The following is a 20395-nucleotide window of genomic DNA, read 5'->3' on the forward strand; positions in this document are numbered from 1 at the left end:
ATGAATGAACAAAATATCTCTATGGATGTCCGGGTTTAAATTAGGCCTGTAACGCTTCCTGGGTCCTCTGAGACTGTGTGTCCAGCCTGGCCGCTTATCCTCCATGGGAGAAGTCTGCAGACATTGGACAAAGTCTCACATGACGTCAAGTGGGGAAAACAATCCGGGTGCTTGGCATTTAGGGCTGGTTTCCAAGCGTTTATCTTCACAGGGAGATCCTGTCTCTAACGCTGGCTGGCAGATCACTGTCCCGAGGGTGGGATGGGCCACCCAGAGGTTACCCAGCTGCTTGGATTATGGTAGTCAGGTGAACTCTGGAATCAGAGCCAATGATCTCGGGGAGAAGGTGGTGGTGGATGAAGACTCATTCTGAGGTGCTCGCAGCTGATTTCTGAGGTTAACTCAGTGCTGCTCTGCATTGACATTACCGCAGCACACGCTGGGAAGTCTCCATTCTCTACTCCTGGCACAAAGCGCCCTGCCTTCCCTTTTGGCCCACAGAGAAGGGACCACGTGTCCAAGAGGCAACAAAATGAGATGCTAGAGCACAGCTGCCAGGCTGCCCACCCCCACCTCTGTCTAGGAGATGACCTTGGCAAGTTCCAATCTGATAATTTCTGCCTCTTTAATTGGGGTGTTTAGACCATTTACATTTAATGTGATAATTGATATGGTTGGGTTTAAATCCACCATGTTGCTATTTATTTTCTGTTTCTCTCATTTGTTATTTGTTCCTTTTTTGTTCTGCTTCCTTTTTAAATTAATACTTTTTATGATTCCATTTCATCTGCTTTGTTGGCTTATTAGCTATAATTGTTGAATTATTTTAGCAGTTGTTTAGAGTTTATAATACACATCTTTAACTTATCACAATCTGCTTTCAAGTGATATTATACCACTTCACATATAGAATCAGAACCTTGCAACATTATACTCCCATTTCCCCCCTGTTGACCTTTGTGTTGTTATTGTTATACATAGTATTGCTTCACATATTATAAACTCAACAGTACACTGTTGTTATTTTTGCTTTAAATAGTCAAATTTATTTTTAGAGTGATTTTACTTTAGTTGTATCACTAGAGTAAAGTAATCACTCTAGTTGTCATTTCCAGTGCTCTTCATTCCTTTGTGTAGATTCCGACTCCCATCTGGTTTTTTATTTATTTATTTTTTTTTGCGTGAAGGACTTATCAACACTTTTTTGTATACAGGTATGCTGATGATGAATACTTTTTTTTTTTTTTTTTTTTTTTTTTTAGACAGGGTCTTACTCTGTTACTCAGGCTGGAGTACAGTGGTGTGGTCTTGGCTCACTGCAGCCTCGATCTCCCCAGGCTCAGGTGATTCTCCCCATCTCAGCCTCTTGAGTAGCTGGGACTACAGGCATGTGTCACTATGCCTGGCTAATTTGTGTGCGTGTGTGTGTTTTTTTTTTTTTTTTTTTTGGTAGAGATAGGGTTTTGCCATGTTGCCCAGCCTTTCATTTTTAAAAAAACATGTTTGCTGGATGTAGAATTCTAGGTCAACTTTCTTTTTCTCTGAGCATTTTAAAGATGCTACTCTATTTTCTTCTTACTCACATTGTTTGTTTCGAGAAATCTGATGCCAGCCTTATGTTTGTTCACGTATATATATATCCTGGGTTGTTTGTTTATTTTCTGGCCGCTTTTAAGATTTTTTGTTTATGTCTAGTTTTGAGTTATTTGATTATAAATGGTCCTTGGTGTCATTTGTTTAATGTTCTGAGATTCTCAAGTATAATCTTGTAAGGCAAAGTGGTATAATATCAGTTGGAAGCAGAAGGTAGACTGTGATAAATTAATGTGCTTGGGGTTCATTGGGTTTCTTGTGTCTGTGAGTTTTGTTTACATCAAATTTGGTAATTTTTCAACCATTACTTTTCCTTCAAGCTCTCTTTTATATATATATATATTATATACAAACATATATATACATATGTATATATTTATCTGCTTATAAATATATCTGTCTGCTTATATACATATCTATGTATGAGTGTGTGTGTTGTGTGTTGTGTGTGTATATATATTATACCAGAAGTTGTGCCACATTTCGCTGATGCTCTGCTCATTTTCTTTCAGTCTTTTTTTTTCTCTATGGTTCATTTTGGATAGTTTCTCTTGCTATATATTTAAGTTACTAATCTTTTTTATTCGAGTCTTTTTGCTGTCTTCCATGTCACAATTTAGTATACTCAGTCCTTCCTCTAGTTTCCTGAACCTATGAAATATAGCTATAATCATGGTTTTAATGTCTTTATTTATCAGTTCTATCATTTGTGTCATTTCTGGGTCAGTTTCCAATGATTGAATTTTCTCCTCATTAATGGATTGAATTTCCTTGCTTCTTTGCATGCCTGGCGATTTTTTAATGGATACCAGACACTGAATTTACATCATCGTGTGCTAGGTTTTTTTGTGTGTGTTTCTATAAATATGTTTGATCTTTTTTCTGGGACACAGTTAAGTTCCTTGGAATTAGTTTAATCTTTGCTTTTAAACATTTTTAGATGGGACCATATCAATGCTTAGTTCAGAGCAAATTTTGTCCAACTACTAAGGCAAAAACCTTGTGAATCCTCTGCCTAAAGCCCTGTGAGGTTTTCCACTCTAGCTCCTAAGAACAAACTATTCCCAGTCCTGTATGGGTACCTGGGGTTGTTCCCTCTAATCTTTTCAGGTGGTTCTTTGCTGGCCTCAGGTAGGTTTCACACATGCATGTGTTCATTAGTACTCAGAAGACAGGAGGAGCTCTCTGCTGATCTCCAGAGCTCACCTGTGCTCTTGTACCGACTCCTCCTCACAAGCTCTCTTCTCAGTGATACTCTGCCCTGTGAACTCCAGACACCTTGGCCTCTGGATTAATGTGTTTGCATTGCTACAACAAAAATACCCAAGCCTGGGTAATTTATAAAGAACAGAAATTTATTTCTCATGGTTCTAGAGGCTGGGAAGTTCAAGATCAAGATGCCAGTGTTGGTGTCTAGCGAGAGCTGTTCTCTTCTTCCAAAATGATGCCTTGAATGCCGCGTCCTCCAGAGGGGAGAAATGCTGTGTCTTCATATGGCAGAGGCAGAAGGGCAAAAGGATAGACTCCCTGTATAACAACATTAATCCATTCATGAGGGCAGAGTCCTCATGACCCAAACATGTTCCAAAAGGCCCCATCTCCCAACACTATTGCATTAGGGGTTAAGTTTCAACGTTAATTAATTTATTTTTTTTGGAGATAGGGTTTTGCTCTGTTAACCAGGCTGGAGTGCAGTGGTGTAATCATGGCTCGTTGCAGCCTTAACCTCCTAGACTTCCTTTCACCTCAGCCTCCTGAGTAGCTGGGACTACAGGTGTGCAACACCATGCCTGGCTAATTAAAAAAAAAAATTATTTTGTAGAGATGGGGTCTTATTTATCTTGAACTCCTGGCCTCAAGCAGTCCTCCTGCCTTGGCCTCCCAAAGTGTTGGGATTAAGGGCGTGAGCCACTGCATCCAGCCTCAACATAAATTTTTACAGGAGACAAAAACATTCTAGCCGTAGCAGCCACCCAGCTCCATCTCTTCAACTCAGGAAGACCCCTGGGCTCTACCTGGACTCCCTGTCCTGTGCCATGGCCTGAAAACTCTCTCCAGATAGTAGTAAGCAGAGGCAATTGCTAGGCTTTCTTTGGTTTTGTCTCTCTCAGGGATCACAGTTGTGTGTTGCCTGATGTCCAAAGTCTTGAAAACTGTGGATTCATATATTTTCCCCAGATTTTTTTTGTTTCAGCTAAGAGGATAAACCCATTCTCTGTTTTTCCACCTTGATCAGAAGAAGTCAGTGAATGAGCCCAGATCTCTTCTCAAGGAACCAATATATTTCCAGGTGTTTCAGTTGGGGGGCAACCAGGATGGAGAACTATTGGTCTAAGCCATCCTAATTCCTCTATTAATTTTTTTTCAAAAACACTGGATGCACCAAACAAGACCTTCTATATGCCATATTTGGCCCTGGGGCTGCAATTGTGAGATTCCTGGAAACAGGAAAACTTACCTGTTTCCAGGTATTTTTTGCCTGTTATTTTAACTAGTTTAAGCCTAAAAATAGATAGTCTTTGCATTTTACTGCCCAAAGCTAGGAGTTGAGAGAAACAGGATTTGAACCCAGGTCCTCTCTGACTTCAAAGATACCATCATTTCTTTCATGAGATTCTTACCCCATTGTTCTCATTTACACTGTTACATTTCACATTATTTTGTGTGTATTCCCCCACCCCACCACCCTGCACTTTGAGACTTCCTTGTCTTTGCATCCTCTAAGTTTAGCAGAGGGCCTGACCTGTGGGAGATGTTGAGGGAATTTTTGTGGAACAAATAACTTTTCTCCTTCTGTTTGCCCTCTTAATGTTTCATGCCTCCTCTAGTCCACACACGTCTATTAAATGGGAGGTATGTTACCAGCAGCACAGGTGGGATTTAAATGAAGCGCCTGTTACCTGTGAGATGATGCCCCTACTCCTACAAAAGAGACACCAAGACACAGAGTTCATTCATTAGAGGAGAAAAGGGCTAGTTAACATTCTGTAAACACAAGCTTTGAGGGATTTTTAAAAATATTTAAAGTCCTGAAATATTGGAGCTGGGACATCCAACTTCAGTAGTCATCAAAGAAATTCAAATTAACAAACAAAATATTGGCACAGTTTTAAAAAACCAATAACATGGGATATTAATAACAAGGTAAGGAAAAGATGACCTCATATGCTGCTGGTAGCATTATAAATCAGTATAATTTTTCTGGAAGGCCATTTAGCAAAACATATCAAAAGTTTTAAATATGCTCATGTAATTTTCCTCAGCAATTTCACATTTAGCACATTATATGCTAAGGAAATAACCAGACAGGTGCACTGTGATTTATCCGTGAGAATGCTCATTGCAGCACTGTTTAGTTGAAGACTGTGGACTAGATAAATACATCACTATGAAGGATAAGCCCACAGCCTTTGAAAGCAAATATGTTGAAGAATAATGACTTGAAAAATGTTTTTGAACAATTGTTAAGAAATCTTGATTACACAATTATATGCATATTCATCATAATTAATACTTCCTTTGTGCTTTACTAATTTAATTAACTCATATAATCCTTATAATAATAATAATCTTATAAGGCAGGTACTGGCTGTCCTTGTGGACTTAGAAGTTGCGTCATGGAGAGGCAGCCTGACTTTCCTGTGAGCAGGTAGCGGGTGGCAGAGCTGGATTCCAACTACCGGTGCTTAGGAAATCTCAGAACACTGAGGCCAGGGCTTCCCAAGGTGTGGTCCGTGGACCAGCATCCCCACATCACCTGGAACTTGTTAGAAGTACCAAATCCCAGGCCTGGTCCCAAACCCTCTGATCTGGGGGTAGGGCCCAGCAATCTATGTTTGAGCAACCCTTCCAGGTGAATGCGTGCTCAGTTTTGAGAGCCACTGTGCAATTGTAAGCGCCAAAGGGAACCTTCTCCTCTGTCCTCTGAAGGTTTGCTGAAAATGAACTATAATAGACATATTAGTAGAAGAAAAAGGTATAAGAAATTGTATTTAACGAGGCCGGGCATGGTAGCTCATGCTTGTAATTCCAGCACTTTGGGAGGCCAAGGTGGGAGGATCACTTGAAGCCAAAAGTTTGAGACTACCCTGGGTAACAAAACAAGATTCTGTCTCTACAAAAATTTTTTTAAAAAATTAGCCAGGCATGGTGATGTGCATCTGTAGTCCCAGCTACTTGGTAATCAGAGGCAGGAGGATCACTTGAACCCAGGAGTTTGGGGCTGCAGTGAGCTATGACTGTGCCACTGTGCTCCAGCCCAGGCAACAGAAGAACACCTTGTCTCTCAGAAACAATAATAATAATAAAATAAACTATTTAATGTGAGTAACACAGGGGAATTGCAGGAGAATGATTACCCAATAACCCAATGAGGTCCAGCTACTTATATACCCTTCTTCATCAGGGAAGGGGAAATGGGAGGCATAGGAGTAACTGATTTTTTAGGGGAAATGTAACGAGCCTAAAGAACAACTGCCTGAGGCAAAATTCTTCTGACCTCTGGGGGAGGCGGTGGGAAGGTGAGGGGCAGAACTTCGCTGTAACAAAGATTGTCTTACTATGCAGATAAAGCTTCCCAGGTAATCTCTAGGAGCTGCTCTCAGAAAAAATAGATGAAAGTCTGTCTGAACGTGGTGACTACATCTAGTCTCCTTTCCAGTGGTTAATCTTTCCTGGATATTTGATGAGATTCCTAGGGAGGCGGAGTTTTAAGAAATTGCATTTCTCCTGGAAAGAAGCTTTCTTAGGTGATAAGAAAATTCCAGAGAGAGCCCCTCCTGGTGCTGTGGGAAAGTAAGAGGATCAGAGAGACAGGGAGGTAGGGGAAGGTCAGAGATTGACCTTGAAACCACTTCTTCAGTTCGGCACGTCAAAGTGCCAGATTCTGGGGTATTGTTTTCTGAGCCTGAACACAACCCTATTGCATCTTTTCTTGAAATTTTGAAAAAAAAGTATATGTATATACAAAAAAGTCTGATGGATTGGTTATTAAAATATTAACAGTGTCACTTCTGGATGGTGGGGTTCTGGGTGAGAGAGAGATATATATATATAGTTTTATATATATATATTGTTTTATAAACAATATACATATGTATTGTTTTATAAACAATATACATATGTATTGTTTTATAAACAATATACATATGTATTGTTTTATAAACAATATACATATATATATATAGTTTTATAATTCCAAAAGGTACATAATGAACTTCTGTGACCAAGGTAAAAGAAAAAAAATATATTTTCTTTAAAAAAAAAAAAAAAAAGAAGAAGGGGCCAGGCAAGGAGGCTCACGCCTGTTATCCCAGTACTTTCTGGGAGGCCGAGGTGGGTGAATCACTTGAGGTCAGGAGTTCAAGACCAGCCTGACCAACATGGTGAAACCCTGTCTCTATTAAAAATATAAAATTTAGCCAGGTGTGGTGGCACAGGCTTATAATCCCAGCTACTTGGGAGGCTGAGGTGGGAGGATAGCTTGAACTGGGGATGCAGAGATTACAGTGAGCTGAGATCCCACCACTGTACTCCAGCCTGGGACACACAGTGAGGCTCTGTCTCAAAACAGAAAAAAAGGAACTCTGCTTCAAAACTCAGTGAGATGGTATATATTTTGGGTAGAAGGGAAGTAGAGAAGAAAATGATTCCCTAAATCATATAGCAACTCCAGCAGTGCTTCTCCAGTGTGAATGAATCACAGGGGGTCTTGTGAAAATGCAGACTCAGTGGGACTTGCGGCTAAGATGCTGCATTCCCAGCCAGCTCCCAGAGGATGCTGACGATGCTGGCCTGGGGTCCACACTTTAAGAAACAAGAGACCAGTGAGATGGAGGCTCTTAAGTTCCAGAATGTAAGCTTCATGAGGGGCCCGGTCCCATGATGTATTTCCAGTGCTGAGAACAGAGCAAAGAATAGTTATCTAATAAATATATGGAGGTGCTGCAAGCCTCCTCATTCCTGGAGACCCAGAAATGGGGGCTCTGGTCGTGGTTCTGCATCTGCTGCCAGCAATACCTTTGGCAAGCTGTGGCCTCCCTGTGATGACAACTGTCATTGGGCAGGGTGACAACTCTGGGCCCTTCTTTTCTATGACCCAATATGCAAGACCGGTTCAACCTGGGCCAGAGCTACCCGACATGTGAGCCTTGCACCAAACAAAAAGTACCAGACCTGGTAACACAGGTGTTCTGAGAAGCCCAAAGAAAGGAACTAGAGATGAAGAAATATCTAAGTTGAGGTTTCCGTAGAAACATTAACTCATCTGCATAGGCTGCGTGTTGCATTTGGATTACAGGCTAGGCTCGTAAGCCTGAAATAAATTATATACTCTTCATATTATTCAACACTGTACTGTATAATAATTTAAATTATACAGTTATAGGCCTCAGTCCAAGTTATAACAAATTATACCACAGTGTATAATTACCCTGCACTGCACCATATAATAATAAATTAGACACCTACAAACCTAAGTTGTGATTCCAGAAAGAGATAGTAGAATGAATGAGGTAGTAGAATGAAGTGATTTTTATATCTCAAATATTGCATGATATATGCTAAAAGTATTCATTATTTTTATGAAATTCAAATGTGATTGGGGGTCCTATATTTTTATTTGTTAAATCTGTCTAGTCTAGATGGAGGGGAACAGGTCACTTCCCAAATAGAATTGATCCATTCCTCTGATCAGTCAGACAAGCCTGGAGCCTGAGAATGAAGAGTTTGATTCCTTATTCCTTCCTTCCTCCATCCCTCCCTTCCTTCCTTCCTACCCTTCCTCCCTCTTTTCCTTCCTTCCTTCCCTTCTTCCTCTCTTTTTCCTTCTTCCATCCCTCCCTCCCTTCTTTCCTTCCTTTCCCCTTCCTTCTGTCTTCCTTCCTTCCCTTCTTCCTTCCTTCCCTTCATCTTCTCTTCTTCCTTCCTCCCTCCCTCCCGTCTTCCTTCCCTCCCTTCCTTCTTCCTTCCCTCCCTTCCTTCTTCCTTCCCTCCCTTTCTTCCTTCCTTCCCTCCCTCTCTTTTCCTTCCTTCCTTTCTTTCCTTCCTTCCTTCTTTCCTTCCTTCCCTCCCTCCCCTCTTCTTCCTTCTTCTCTCTCTCCCCTTCCCTCCCTTCTTCTTTTCCTTCCTTCCTTCCTTTCCCTCTTCTTCCTTCCTCCCTCCCTTTCTGTCTCCCTCCCTCCCTCTCTCTCCCTTCCTTCCTTCTTCTTTTCCTTCCTTCCTTCCTTCTTTCCTCCCTCCCTCCCTCCCTCTCCCATATTTGAGTGCCTCCCTGGTTTTTGGTATAGACTTGACCATGGGAGCCTGAGCTGACTGGAAGGAATCCCCATCCTTGTGGGTTCCCAGGCTGTGGGGCGAAGAGCATGTAAACTGAAAATGAAACACAGTGTAACAACAGCTGCTGTGGAAAGAGTAAATTAATCACAGCGGCCTTGGTATCAGGTGTCTACCAGGTAGCAGGCATCAGCACAGGTGTTAACTCCTCACGCCCTGGGGGTGGGTGTCATCGTCTCCATTTGACAGGTGAAGTGAGCAGAGCTCACACAAAGTGTGACTCGCCAAAGGTCACACAACTATTAGAGAAATGGTGGATGGGAATTTTCACCCAGGACTGTCTATCTGATGGTTAGATTTCTCTAAGGGTGCTACTCAGTCAAGTCAGCTTGGAAAACAAAAATCAAGTGTAATGAAAAGTACCCCCGGCAAATCCTCAGAGACACGAGGTTGGGCACTAATATTTTGTCTGCTAGTGAGTCCAGCACAGTTAGGGTTCCCTGCAGCCCTGGAGCTTCCACAGAGGGTACTGGCTGGGGTAATATTAGATCATAATATAATCTAATGTTGGCGTATATTAGGAGCTACTGTGGGCACTTCACAGGTGTTAAGCTCATTTTATCCTCTCAACAACCTTGTGAGGTTGGTACTTTTCTTATGCCCACTTTACAGATGAGGAGCCCCAGGCACAGAGGAGTTAGCAACCTGTTCAGGGTTATACAGCCAGGAAAACTGAGGCCCTGTGAGGTTTGTCAGCCTGTCCCATCCCACGCAGTTCCCCAAGACTCTTCCATGCTGACCAAGCACTTACCTAAATACCCTTATTCTCATGTCTGGCTGATGGAAGCGGCTCAGTCTGGCAGGTCTCTCTGGAAGGGCATCTACTGGGGGACAGAGAAAATACAGGATATCTATGCCCAGTTCCATTTGAACTTCAGACAAACAGCAAGTGATTTTTATATCTCAAATATTGCATGATATATGCTAAAAGTATTCATTATTTTTATGAAATTCAAATGTGATTGGGGGTCCTATATTTTTATTTGTTAAATCTGTCTAGTCTAGATGGAGGGGAACAGGTCACTTCCCAAATAGAATTGAAACCCCTGTGCCTTAGTCAGCATCCCATCAGAGAATTAGAGATGCTGAGCCTCTAGGAGTCATCTAGAACAAGGGATTCTACCTCTAGTGTGGACTTGGAAGGCCCATGGATCAGCTGGACCAGCAGTCGGAAGGAAGAGCTGCCACAGATAAGAGTAAGGACAAACAAGAACATGTGTCTGTCTGCCACCCCCACCCAGGTCGCTGCCGCAGTGACCTGCAGGAGAACCCGCCACCTTCCCTCCGAGAGGCTTTGTAACCATGGTTACAAAGGAAGGGCCCTGGGGAATATGGAATCTGCACCTCAGTTCTGCCCTGGTCTGTAACTTTGGGTAAGTTACTAATAGTAGTCAACTTCTCCATGCCTTGGTGTCCTCACACATTAAATGTATACAAAAATTCACACCTCCCTTAGAGAGTTGCGGAGAAGATCCAGTGGGAATGAGCCCAGGCTGGCAGCTGACATTCCCTAAGCAGTCAATTAATAATAGTTGCTAGCAGTGTCAAAGAGTTGCTATCCATTTATTTTGCTACAAAAAAAAAAAAGTCACTTGTTTTAAAAGACAAGATAGGCTGTGTACAATGGCTCATGCCTGTAATCCCAGCGCTTTGGGGAGCCAAGGTGGCTGGACCACTTGAGGTCAGGAGTTCGAGACCAGCCTGGCCAACATGGCAAAACCCCGTCTCTACTAAAAATACAAAAATTAGCCAGGTGTGCTGGTGTGCACCTGTAATCCCAGCTATTGGGAGGTTGAGGTGGGAGAATCGCTTGAACTGGGGGGGCAGAGGTTGCTGTGAGCCGAGATCATGACACTGCACTCCAGCCTGGGTGACAGAGTGAGACTCTGTCTCAAAAAAACAAAACAAAAACAAAAGACAAGATATTAAGAAGTAGTATGTTTCAAAATCCTCTCTTGATTAAGTAACTCACCAGGTAAGTCTTGGAAAGATAACATAAACCACCTTCAAAAGCACCTCCAAATGCCAAAGTGAAAATCAGATACTGCACACAAGCTAGTTACGAATCTCTGAAATCTTAGCGACTCTTCCCCCAAATAAATGGAACGAATAAGCGCTAAGTGATGGGAAAATAACAAAATTCTGCTTCAGCACTGTTGCAGATGCAGTGACTGCTGATTAAAAGAAAATACTTCCTTTAAAAAGGCCACTTATGAAAAGGAAACTCTGGTAGCAAAAGCTGGCATGGAATGGGGGTCAGGCAGCAGGTGGTGGCCACAACCAGGGGGCATTGATCAGATGTGAGATGGCGAAGGCCAGTGGGGCTCCAGAGGGGCTGAAGGGCAGAGGACCCAGAGGACAGCGGCTCCCTTCCTTCCCGCCGCTCAAAGAGTGATGGGGAGAAGGGTTTCCTGTAACCTCAGGGCTTGTTTTCACCGCTTGTTTTTATGGCCTTCTCAATGCCCTGGCTTGTTTTCAGGGCTGAAAGGGAGGGGGGGAAGCCAATTCCTTGTGTTTGGAAGAATAGGGGTAAATTGGCCCTCTTCGGGGTGTTGGAAGCCTCTCTCTGCCTCCTGCTGGAAAAAGAGGCCCCTGGGCAGTCTTTTTAGCCACTTAGCCTGGTTCTGAGGTTTTCTTCTTAACTTATAATTCCAGATTGCAGCAAGAAATACAAATGCATTGGAGACCGGGTCTGTGCCAGAGGTGGAGGGGTTGGGCAGAGTGTTCCCAGGAGCACAGCAGGAGGAGAAAGTTCCAGGGTAGAAACTGGAACTCCTGCATGCTGGACACAAGTGGAATGGAGGCAATGTGGCCATCTGGATGTGATAAAAACAAAACAAAACAAAGCAAAAAAACATTCACGCCTTCGATCCAAGCATCTCACATCTGGGGATATCTATGCAATAATGTTTAAGACAAAATTGTTGCAAGTAGGGAAAAAATAGAAACAGTCCAGCTCTCCATCAATTGGGAATTCGTTAATTAAATTATTATGGTGATGTCTGTCAGTGGCAACTTGTTTCTTCTTTTCCTTCAACTCTGTCTTCCCCATCAGCTGGTCCTGTGGGCTCTGCCACTGAGGCAAGTTCCAGGCTGGAGGCTGCATCCTAGTCCCTGCCACCATTGCCTTTTGCCAGTGCCTCTGAATCCTGACAAATAGCCTGACAAATTTCCTGGTTCCTCCATTGATGCCTCTCCAATCCATTCCTACACAGCTGCAGGACCCCCGGGTTCAGGGACTTCACACGTCTCTCAGGATAAAATCCACAGGCACTGTCTCATTGGGCCCTGGCCTGACTCTCCAACCTGGTTTCAAAAATGCTCATTCTCTACTTCCAGTTGAATCACACTTGAGCTTAGTCCAGCCTCCTAGCCTTTGCCCTGGCTGCTTCCTCTGCCTGGACTGCTCCATGCTCCTTCCTTCTCTTCCTTCCGGTGGCAGTAAAATGACATATCCCTGGGGACTTCACACACTGTCTGTAAATTGTTTTCCCTCTCCCAACCAGTGTCTCTCTAACACTTTGTCCATCTTTTCTTTTTCCTTTTTTTTTTTTGAGACAGAGTCTCACTCTGTCACCCAGGCTGGAGTGCGGTGGTGAGATCTCGGCTCACTGCAAACTGCCTCCCAGGTTTAAACAATCCTTGTGCCTCAGCCTCCGGAGTAGCTGGGATTACAGGCATGCACCACCACATCCAGCTTTTTTTTTTTTTTTTTTTTTTTTTTGTATTTTTAGTAGAGACGGATTTTCTCTACTAAAACCCTAGGCTGGTCTTGAATGCCTGGCCTCAAATGATCTGCCTGCCTCGGGATCCCAAAGTGCTCGGATTGCAGGCATGAGCCACAGTGCCTGGCCCCATCTTATTTTCTTCATAGCACTCAGTGTTAGGTGAAATGCTCTCAAGTATTTATTCATGCATTTGTCAATTATCCCTCCCACGAGAACTCAGAGCAAGGACTGAGTGTGTTGTGTGCCCTTGCCTGGTGTACAGGAGCTGCCCGCTCTACACGTTTGGTGAATGAGTGAATGAATGAATGAATGAATGAATATAAGAATGTTATGAAGCTGCTTGAAAGAATGAGGTAGACCTGTATGTCTTACTTGGAAAGGTGCCTTAAATGTATGGATGTAAATTCACTTATGAAAACCCAGAAATTAATCAAGTCTATGGAATTAGAATAGTGATGAGTTTCTGAGGGCTCACTATCATCTGGGCACAGTTTTAACCACTTTTACATTTATTGTCTTGTCTCATTTGGTCTTCACAGCAACCTTCTGGGATAGGTACAGTTTTTGGCACCGTTCTACAGAGGAGGACACTGACACAGAGAGGTTAAGAAACTTGCTTAAGGTCACACAGCCAGGAAATGGAGGAGCCAGGAAATGAATTTATAGGCTCTGACTTCCGAAAGAACATTCACTAAGTGGTGTAGAGTGTTTATTTCAGGGGATGGAAAGGGGCTGAGGTGAGATTCTGGAGGCCGTGGGATATTAGGGGAGAGGCCCAGACGCTAGTTCTATTCCTGCAGTACTGTGCGATCTTGGGCAAGTCATCTGCTTCTCTGTGCTCACCTGGGAACCAGAGGCGATGGTGCAGGGCCACCGAGAGAAGTAAATTGGATAACATACCCACAGCGCCCAGCTCGGGGCCCTCCATCTGCCAACGATGGGAATGTTTGGTGGAGCAGGTCTGCCCTTCAAGGCCTGAAAGCCCCGTCCGGTTCCTTGAGCCAGGGCCACAGAGAGGTGGGGAGAGGGCCTCAGGGCCTGGTTGCTTGGCTGGAGGCAGAGTCCTCCCTCAGGGCCTCGGCTCTCCCAGCTGTCGCACGCCCTGCTGCCTCCCCTGCTCTGGACCGCGACTGTATGGGCTGCACTGCTGCACCAGCGGAATGCGCAGGGGTCATTTTTGGAAGCGCTCAGCTCCAGGCGCAAGGTGCCAAGAGCAGGGCGGATGACTTCAAAGGACCTTTGCAGCCTGTCCTGAAAGATGAGCCCTTGCAACTCGCCGTGCCCCCGCAGAACACACAGCTTGAAAGGGAAATCGAGCTCGGAGCAGGTGGCTCAGGAATTTGGTGCACGCTGGGGAGGCAGCTCATTTGGGCACAAATACGTGAGGAGGGCGTGGCTTCCTCACACTCCCGGTTAGTATCGCGCATTTCGGTCCGGAGTAAACTCGCTTTCTGAGCTTTCATCGCTGGCCGCATTTCGCATTTATTTTTCTGATTATTTCATGATCCCTTTCCTACCCGACAAGGGCCTGGGATTTGTAGGTTGCTCTCTGTGTCTACAGTTCGACCTGCAGTAGAGGCTGAGTAAATATTTCCCCAGTGAATGAATGCATTTTCCTCTTCCACCAGTTACATCACGTTGGAAAGGCACCTGGATTTAATCCTGCCTCTAGTAATAACCAGTTGGGAATCTTGGACTTCGCTGTTCAGCTATAGGCTCAAAATCTGCCTCCATTTGAACCCAGGCCCTGCCTCTTACTAACTGCGTCACTTTAGAAAGTTGCCAAACTTCTCTGTGTTTCAATGTCCTCATCTGGGCAATGGGGCACTCAGTGTCTATGTCACAGATTGGAGTGAGGGATAAAGGGCTTAACACATAGGAAGCACAACTAGGACGGCACATAGTAAGGTCTAGATAAATATTAACACGTATTATTGGATTATTATTTATTTTAATATCAACTTTATTAAAGTATTAACTTACAAACAATAAAACGTACTCATTTGTAAGTATACAGTTTGATGAGTTGTGACTGATATATACACCCATGTAAGCACCACCTCAATCAAGATAAGCATTTCCAGTTCCCCAAAAGTTCCATTTGTCCCTTTTAGTCAATTGCTTCCCTTTCACCAGCACCTGAGAGATGAGTTTTGCCGGTTCTCGAACTTTCCATGAGGCTGGGAATGGTGGTTCACGCCTCTAATCCCAGCACTTTGGGAGATGGAGGCAGGAGGATCACTTGAGCCCAGGAATTCAAGACTAGACTGGGCAACATAGGGAGACTCCGTCTCTACAAAATTTTTTTAAAAAGAATTAGCTGGACTTGTTGGCATGCGTCTGTAGTCCCAGCTACTTGGCGGCTGAGGCAGGAAGATCACTTGAGCCCAGGAGTTTGAAACCAGTCTGGGCAACATAGGAAAACCTTGTCTCTGCAAAAATAATAATAATAATAATAAATAAATAAATAAAAAATTAACCAGGCATAATGCAGTGCACTAACACTTATTCCACACTCAAGAAATGCTGTTTCCTACCTCCTCTCCCTTCTTCCCCTTAAAGGGGTCCTTCCAAGGGTATTGGGAGGCAGGAGTCTAAAGGTCAAGGGCACTGTGGAGTGGATGGGGGAGAAACCACTGAGTTTATAAAGCAGGTTGTTATTTTTTCATTCTTTGCCTCGTGTCCTTTCCCCTACTTCCCTCTTTTGAGGATAATTAAAATGCAAGCTGGCACTCCCTTGGAGGAGACAGCTGAAGATTTAATTGCCCCAAGAAAAATTTTCCAGCAAAAGGTCCTGTGGTAATGGCAGCTCTCGGCCTGGCTGCCCAAGTGCCTTTGCATCTGGCACAAAACATTAGTGATAATGCATTAATCTGCATGTGCACAGGGTCCATTTACTGGCATGGGGGGAGCCATGGCAGAATCGAGCCCACAGCCTTAGTCAGGCTGTAGCCTTCTTGCCATTAAACTCTCACCCGACCTCATTCTAGAGACAGGTCTGTGGCCCAGATCCATGCGACCGGCTGCCGCACCATCTGACCTTGCCCGGAGAGGGCCTGCGGGGGCAGAAGGCCCAGGTTGGTAGAAACGGCACCTTCTACCATGAGGGCTTGGCCTGTTGTCACTGAAGCAGAGCCAGGAGGACAAGTCTGTTGAGAGGCTGAGCCCTGCCAGCTCCCAAAGTTGAGCCACTGACCAGCCACACTAGGGTTGTGCAATTTGAGAGTAGACAGATTTTTTGCAATCTTTTATCCTGTTTTCTAAGTATAGCCCCAGTTTCTCTAGAAGAGGAACCAAAGGCTCAGACAAGGGTCATTGGCTTCTTGCCTGTTGGGGATCGTGCGTCATTTTTTTAAAAAGGTGATTGCCCTGAACCCAGGATCATGATGAAAGGCAGAGAAACTCAGTGGGAAAAGTCAGATGTACTGAGGTTTGCTTCTAGTTCCAAACCTGCCAGCCAGGGACTCTCAGTTCTCCTAAGATGCCAAGCAGACTCCAACTTTTATGCTCTTCTTTCTCCCCTTTTGCTCTCTTCCCTCCCTCCCTCTCCGCCTTCCTTTCTTCCTTCCCACCCATCCACCCATCCGTGCTCTCCTGCATCAATCCAGCCACCCATTCAACCTCCCTCCTTCCCATCCATCTATCCTCTCGTCCTCCTTCTTCTCATCACTCCATACATCCTCCCGTTCCTCTAATATTTGTTGGGTGCCTCCTATGGGCTTAGCATAAGAGTTACATTGATGAGTGCAGCAACTACGGCAGTAGAGGAGAGGGATATTAATCACATAATCACAGGACCAATTTATAGTTACAAATCGTGATGAGGGCTACAAAGAAGTGCTGGACATGGTTACTATGGAAGTGTTTGACAAGGGAACTTAGCCCAGCCTCTGGATTGGAGGACCAGCAGGAAAGATCCAGGGAGTGTTGTAGGCAGAGGGAGTAGCTCATGCAGGGGTCCCGTGGTTCATTTTAGAAACTGGCAGGAGGCTGGTGTTGCCAGTGCAGGGAGTGATGGAGAGAGTGGTGTGAATCGGGCTGGAGAGCTCAGTAGGGGCCAGTGCACACAGGGAAGGCTGGTCTCTGCCAGGCGCTGGCTCCTTGGAACTCCTTTGCACTGGCTCCTTTGCACTGATCTGGCTTCTTACTTATTTTTTAGATCTCAGTTCAGGGATTTCCTCTTCAAGAAGTCTTTTCTGCCCTGTGCAGGCTGAATGAAGCCAGTATACTTTCCTTTAATAAGACAGAGTATCCCAAATTTGGAAATAAGGCAAAACAAGACAGTGCTTCATTTCGTTGCCATACTGGGGCATGGTTTAAAAGCCCCACTGAAGGATTAGTTAGTTCTGTAGAAGAATATACCTGAGTTTGTCTTTCGTATTTGATTAAGGCCCAGATTGGGGCTAATTTGCAGACTTCTGTCTGGCGGGGGTGCAAATGGCTTCTGTCTGGCAGAAAAAAATAGCTCCAAAGATATGGCCTTGTTGCCTTGTAGAACATTAACCTGATTGATCTCTAACTTGAAAATGTTATTCTCACCTTCCTTTTTCAAAGCCTCTAAATGCCCATTTACTCTTGGAACCAGCTCTTGCCCCCCTGCTGGCTCACTCATTAGTGTGTTAATTCTGCACTTGTATGTCATGTTTGTCACGCCCTTCTCAGCAGCACTCATCCCGGCACTGGGATTGCCAGTGGCTCGGGCTCCCTCATATATGAGCTCATATGGGTGTGGTCCATTTTTGGTCAACATTGTGTCCTCAGAATTTTGCACAGGGCCAGGTTCCAATAGGAGCTTGAGAAATAATTACTGGTTGAAAGATCTTGAACTTATTCACTCTCCACCTCTCTGAGCCTCAATTTTCTTCTCTGTGAAATTGACATTCCATTTGTAAAGAATGTGAAGTTTCCATGAAATAAAGAATTCGAGTGTCCAGAGTCCAGTGTGGCACACGGTGGGCTTTAGTCTCCCTTATCCTAGGGGCTGAATCCCAAAGGTAGAATGTGAAGTTCTGGTTTCAGAGCTCATGTCTGGTCGAGAGGACACCAAGTCACTGGAGGAATGACTCATGTTGGGGTTAGGGAAGTCAAAGGAGTTGCTATCTAGTATTTCTCGGGAGAGGAAGATCAGCCTGGCCAGGGAGTCCAGTAGGGGCTGGGGAGGAGCAGGAAATGTTCTTGAACAGGTCAGGTGGTGGCGTAAGGCAGAGGACTCCAAAACCCAAGCTGGGGTGTTGGACCCCATCCTCCAAAGGTTGGTAAGAGAGACCTATCTCAGGCTAATGAGAAAGAGAGGGAGTTGATAAAATTATTTGTCAGAAGAGAAGACCCACCATTGCAGAGCTGCTGTAATAACCTGGCCTGACATGTGAGTGTGTGGGTGTCAACGTGAGTGTGAATGTGAGCGTGTGTTTGTGTGCATATGTCGACTGCTGTCTGCACCACACTGCTGCAAAGAGTCTTAAATCTACTTTCTCATGGAACCCTCGCCAGAACCCTAGGAGGTGAAGGCTGCTACTATCCCTGTTTCACAGATGACAAAGCAGAGGCTCAGTGGTGAATCTGTTTGCCCAAGGTCACAGGGCAAGGACTCCGGGGTGAGGTTGTATCCAATTCCCATGAGTGGAGGAGGAGGAAAAGTGATGGAGGGAATTTCAGGAGATGAAGTGATGACAGATAATGGCTTATCCTTGTAGGCATCCTTAATCTTTGTGCTGTTTGACATCTTTTCTTTCACTGTTTTGTGTGCTATTTTGATCACAGGGATGTTCATCTTTCAAATGAACTCAGCGACACTCCTTGGGCCTCTCACTGGGGCCAGGCCCTGGGCTGGGTTCAGGGACCAAAGATAAGGTGTTGACACTAACTTTGAAAAACAGATTGGGGCAGGCATCAAAGGTTGAGGGGGGCAGGGCAGGGGCATCCATCTTTTAAAAAGTTCAAGGTATAACTTATATACAGGGAAATGCACCCATCTTAAATGTGCAGCTGGGAGAGTTTTTACTTATGCAACCCCCAGATAACCATGACTCGGGAAGATGTAGAGCATGTGCCACCCCAGGCTTCTCCTTGTCCTCCCTCCAAGGGCAGCCACTCTTCTGATCTCTGTTGCCAAGGTTTTGCCTGTTTTTGAACATCAGGAGCACGTCTTCTTAAAAAGCATCTTCAATGTCATGATCTTGTATTCAGAAAAGAAACCAAGAACCTGGTCAGGCACAGTGAAGAGGGTGGTGAAGCGGGTGGTGTCGGGGATCCCAGCAGTGGCAGGTTCAAGGGTGCCTTGGCTGGCTGGTGAGCAGGCAGGTAGCCATACCACCCTGACGTTCTAACACTTTGGTGGTGAGATGATGTGGTGTTTCCTGGCTACTGACAGCGTCCAGTGTATCCTGAACATTATCTATGCTCCCCACTTTCTCTCCAGCAGCCCCAATCCCCATTATATGCCCATTCAGTGCTGGACTGGACCATACCCACAGTGACGTCACTTCCTGGATGGTGACCTTGGAGCAAAATGCTTAATCTCTGTGTTTCCATTTCTTTCTTAAATGGGGGATAATCATAGTACTTAACTCATAGGTGTGTCAAGAGAATAAAGTGAATTAATTTTAATAAATACCTGCCCAGAGTTTAGGAGAGTGTCTAATATGTAGTATGTGCTTATGCCAAAATTCAATAAACTTTCATCAAAACTTGGCTGTTGGAAATGTGCTAGAAGACGCATGGGTTTTTACAGTTGGGCATTCGAATCTTGGGGTTGGGAGTCGGTGGAGATTTTCCTGATTATCACGTAAAATGGGCAGAGGCTTCAGGCGGAAGGCAGAGGACTCTGGCCTGGTCCTCATGGAGGAAGGGAGTCTTAACATTCTCCTTTGCACCAGGAGGAACCCCAAGGAGGTGCCTGATAAATGCCAAACGTTGACTGATTTCCTGGCGGGCTGGACAAGGGCCACTTAGCTCCCATCAACTTTCATTTTGCTTGCCAACCTCCAGCCCTGGAGATTTGGCTGTGAAGAAGCAAGGCCCAGGTGCTGCCTAAAATACACCCCCCAAGTCTCCTTGCCCGGACACGCAGTCCATCATCCCCCACCTTCCCTGAGAATGGAAGGCATTTCCCCACCCACTCGGCCTAGATTCATGCCTTGAACACCCCATTCCTGCAAGCAGTGCACATATTTTATGGGTTGCTCCCAGAGGGAGGTGGAAAGCTGAACTCAGGCCACAGGCCAGGAAACTGCTGAGCTGTCTGTTACAGCCAAAGTCCTGGCCTGAGAGAAGGGTGACCTCTCTGAGCCCTGCAGGCAGCTCCTTGTTTCAGGTGGTCTCTGATCACATGGACCAGGCCAAGGGTGTAGAGATGATCCCCAGTGGGCTTGTGGATCTGAGTTCAACTCTCAACTTGACTAAAGACTCATTGCGTGAGACTGGTCATGTCACATGCACTGCCAGAACCTTATCTTTCGTTCTTTGCAAAATGGGCACAACCAGAGCGATCTGATAGTCATGAGAATTAAATGAGGCAGTAAGTACAGTGTGGGGAAGAGTCAGATTCCCTGGCTTCAAATTGCTCTGCCATAGGACATTGGAGAAATGACTTCTCCGTGTCTTAGTTTCCTCATCTGTAAAGCACAGAGAACAAGAGTTCCTCCCTCATGTGGTAGTTGGGAGAATGAAATGGGTTATAGCTGTGAAGCACTTGGCACCACACTTGTCATAGCTGTTATTAGCTATCATAGTGGTTAATTTTG

The 20395-nt window shown here is 44.8% G+C and overlaps 1 long non-coding RNA gene across 1 annotated transcript in view; it reads right to left on the reverse strand.

Annotated features, from left to right (window-relative positions):
* The window catches only part of LOC102137596 (uncharacterized), a 60499-nt gene extending 46710 nt beyond the window's left edge, over positions 1-13789 (reverse strand). The window contains exons 1-2 of the long non-coding RNA XR_010578591.1: positions 13554-13789; positions 9677-9746 (exon numbers count right to left, since the gene is read on the reverse strand). This is a non-coding gene — a long non-coding RNA (uncharacterized lncRNA). The remainder of the gene's footprint in view (positions 1-9676; positions 9747-13553) is intronic.
* Positions 13790-20395: the final 6606 nt, after the last annotated feature.

Source organism: Macaca fascicularis, chromosome 10 (assembly GCF_037993035.2).
Source record: "Macaca fascicularis isolate 582-1 chromosome 10, T2T-MFA8v1.1".
Taxonomy (NCBI): domain Eukaryota; kingdom Metazoa; phylum Chordata; class Mammalia; order Primates; family Cercopithecidae; genus Macaca; species Macaca fascicularis.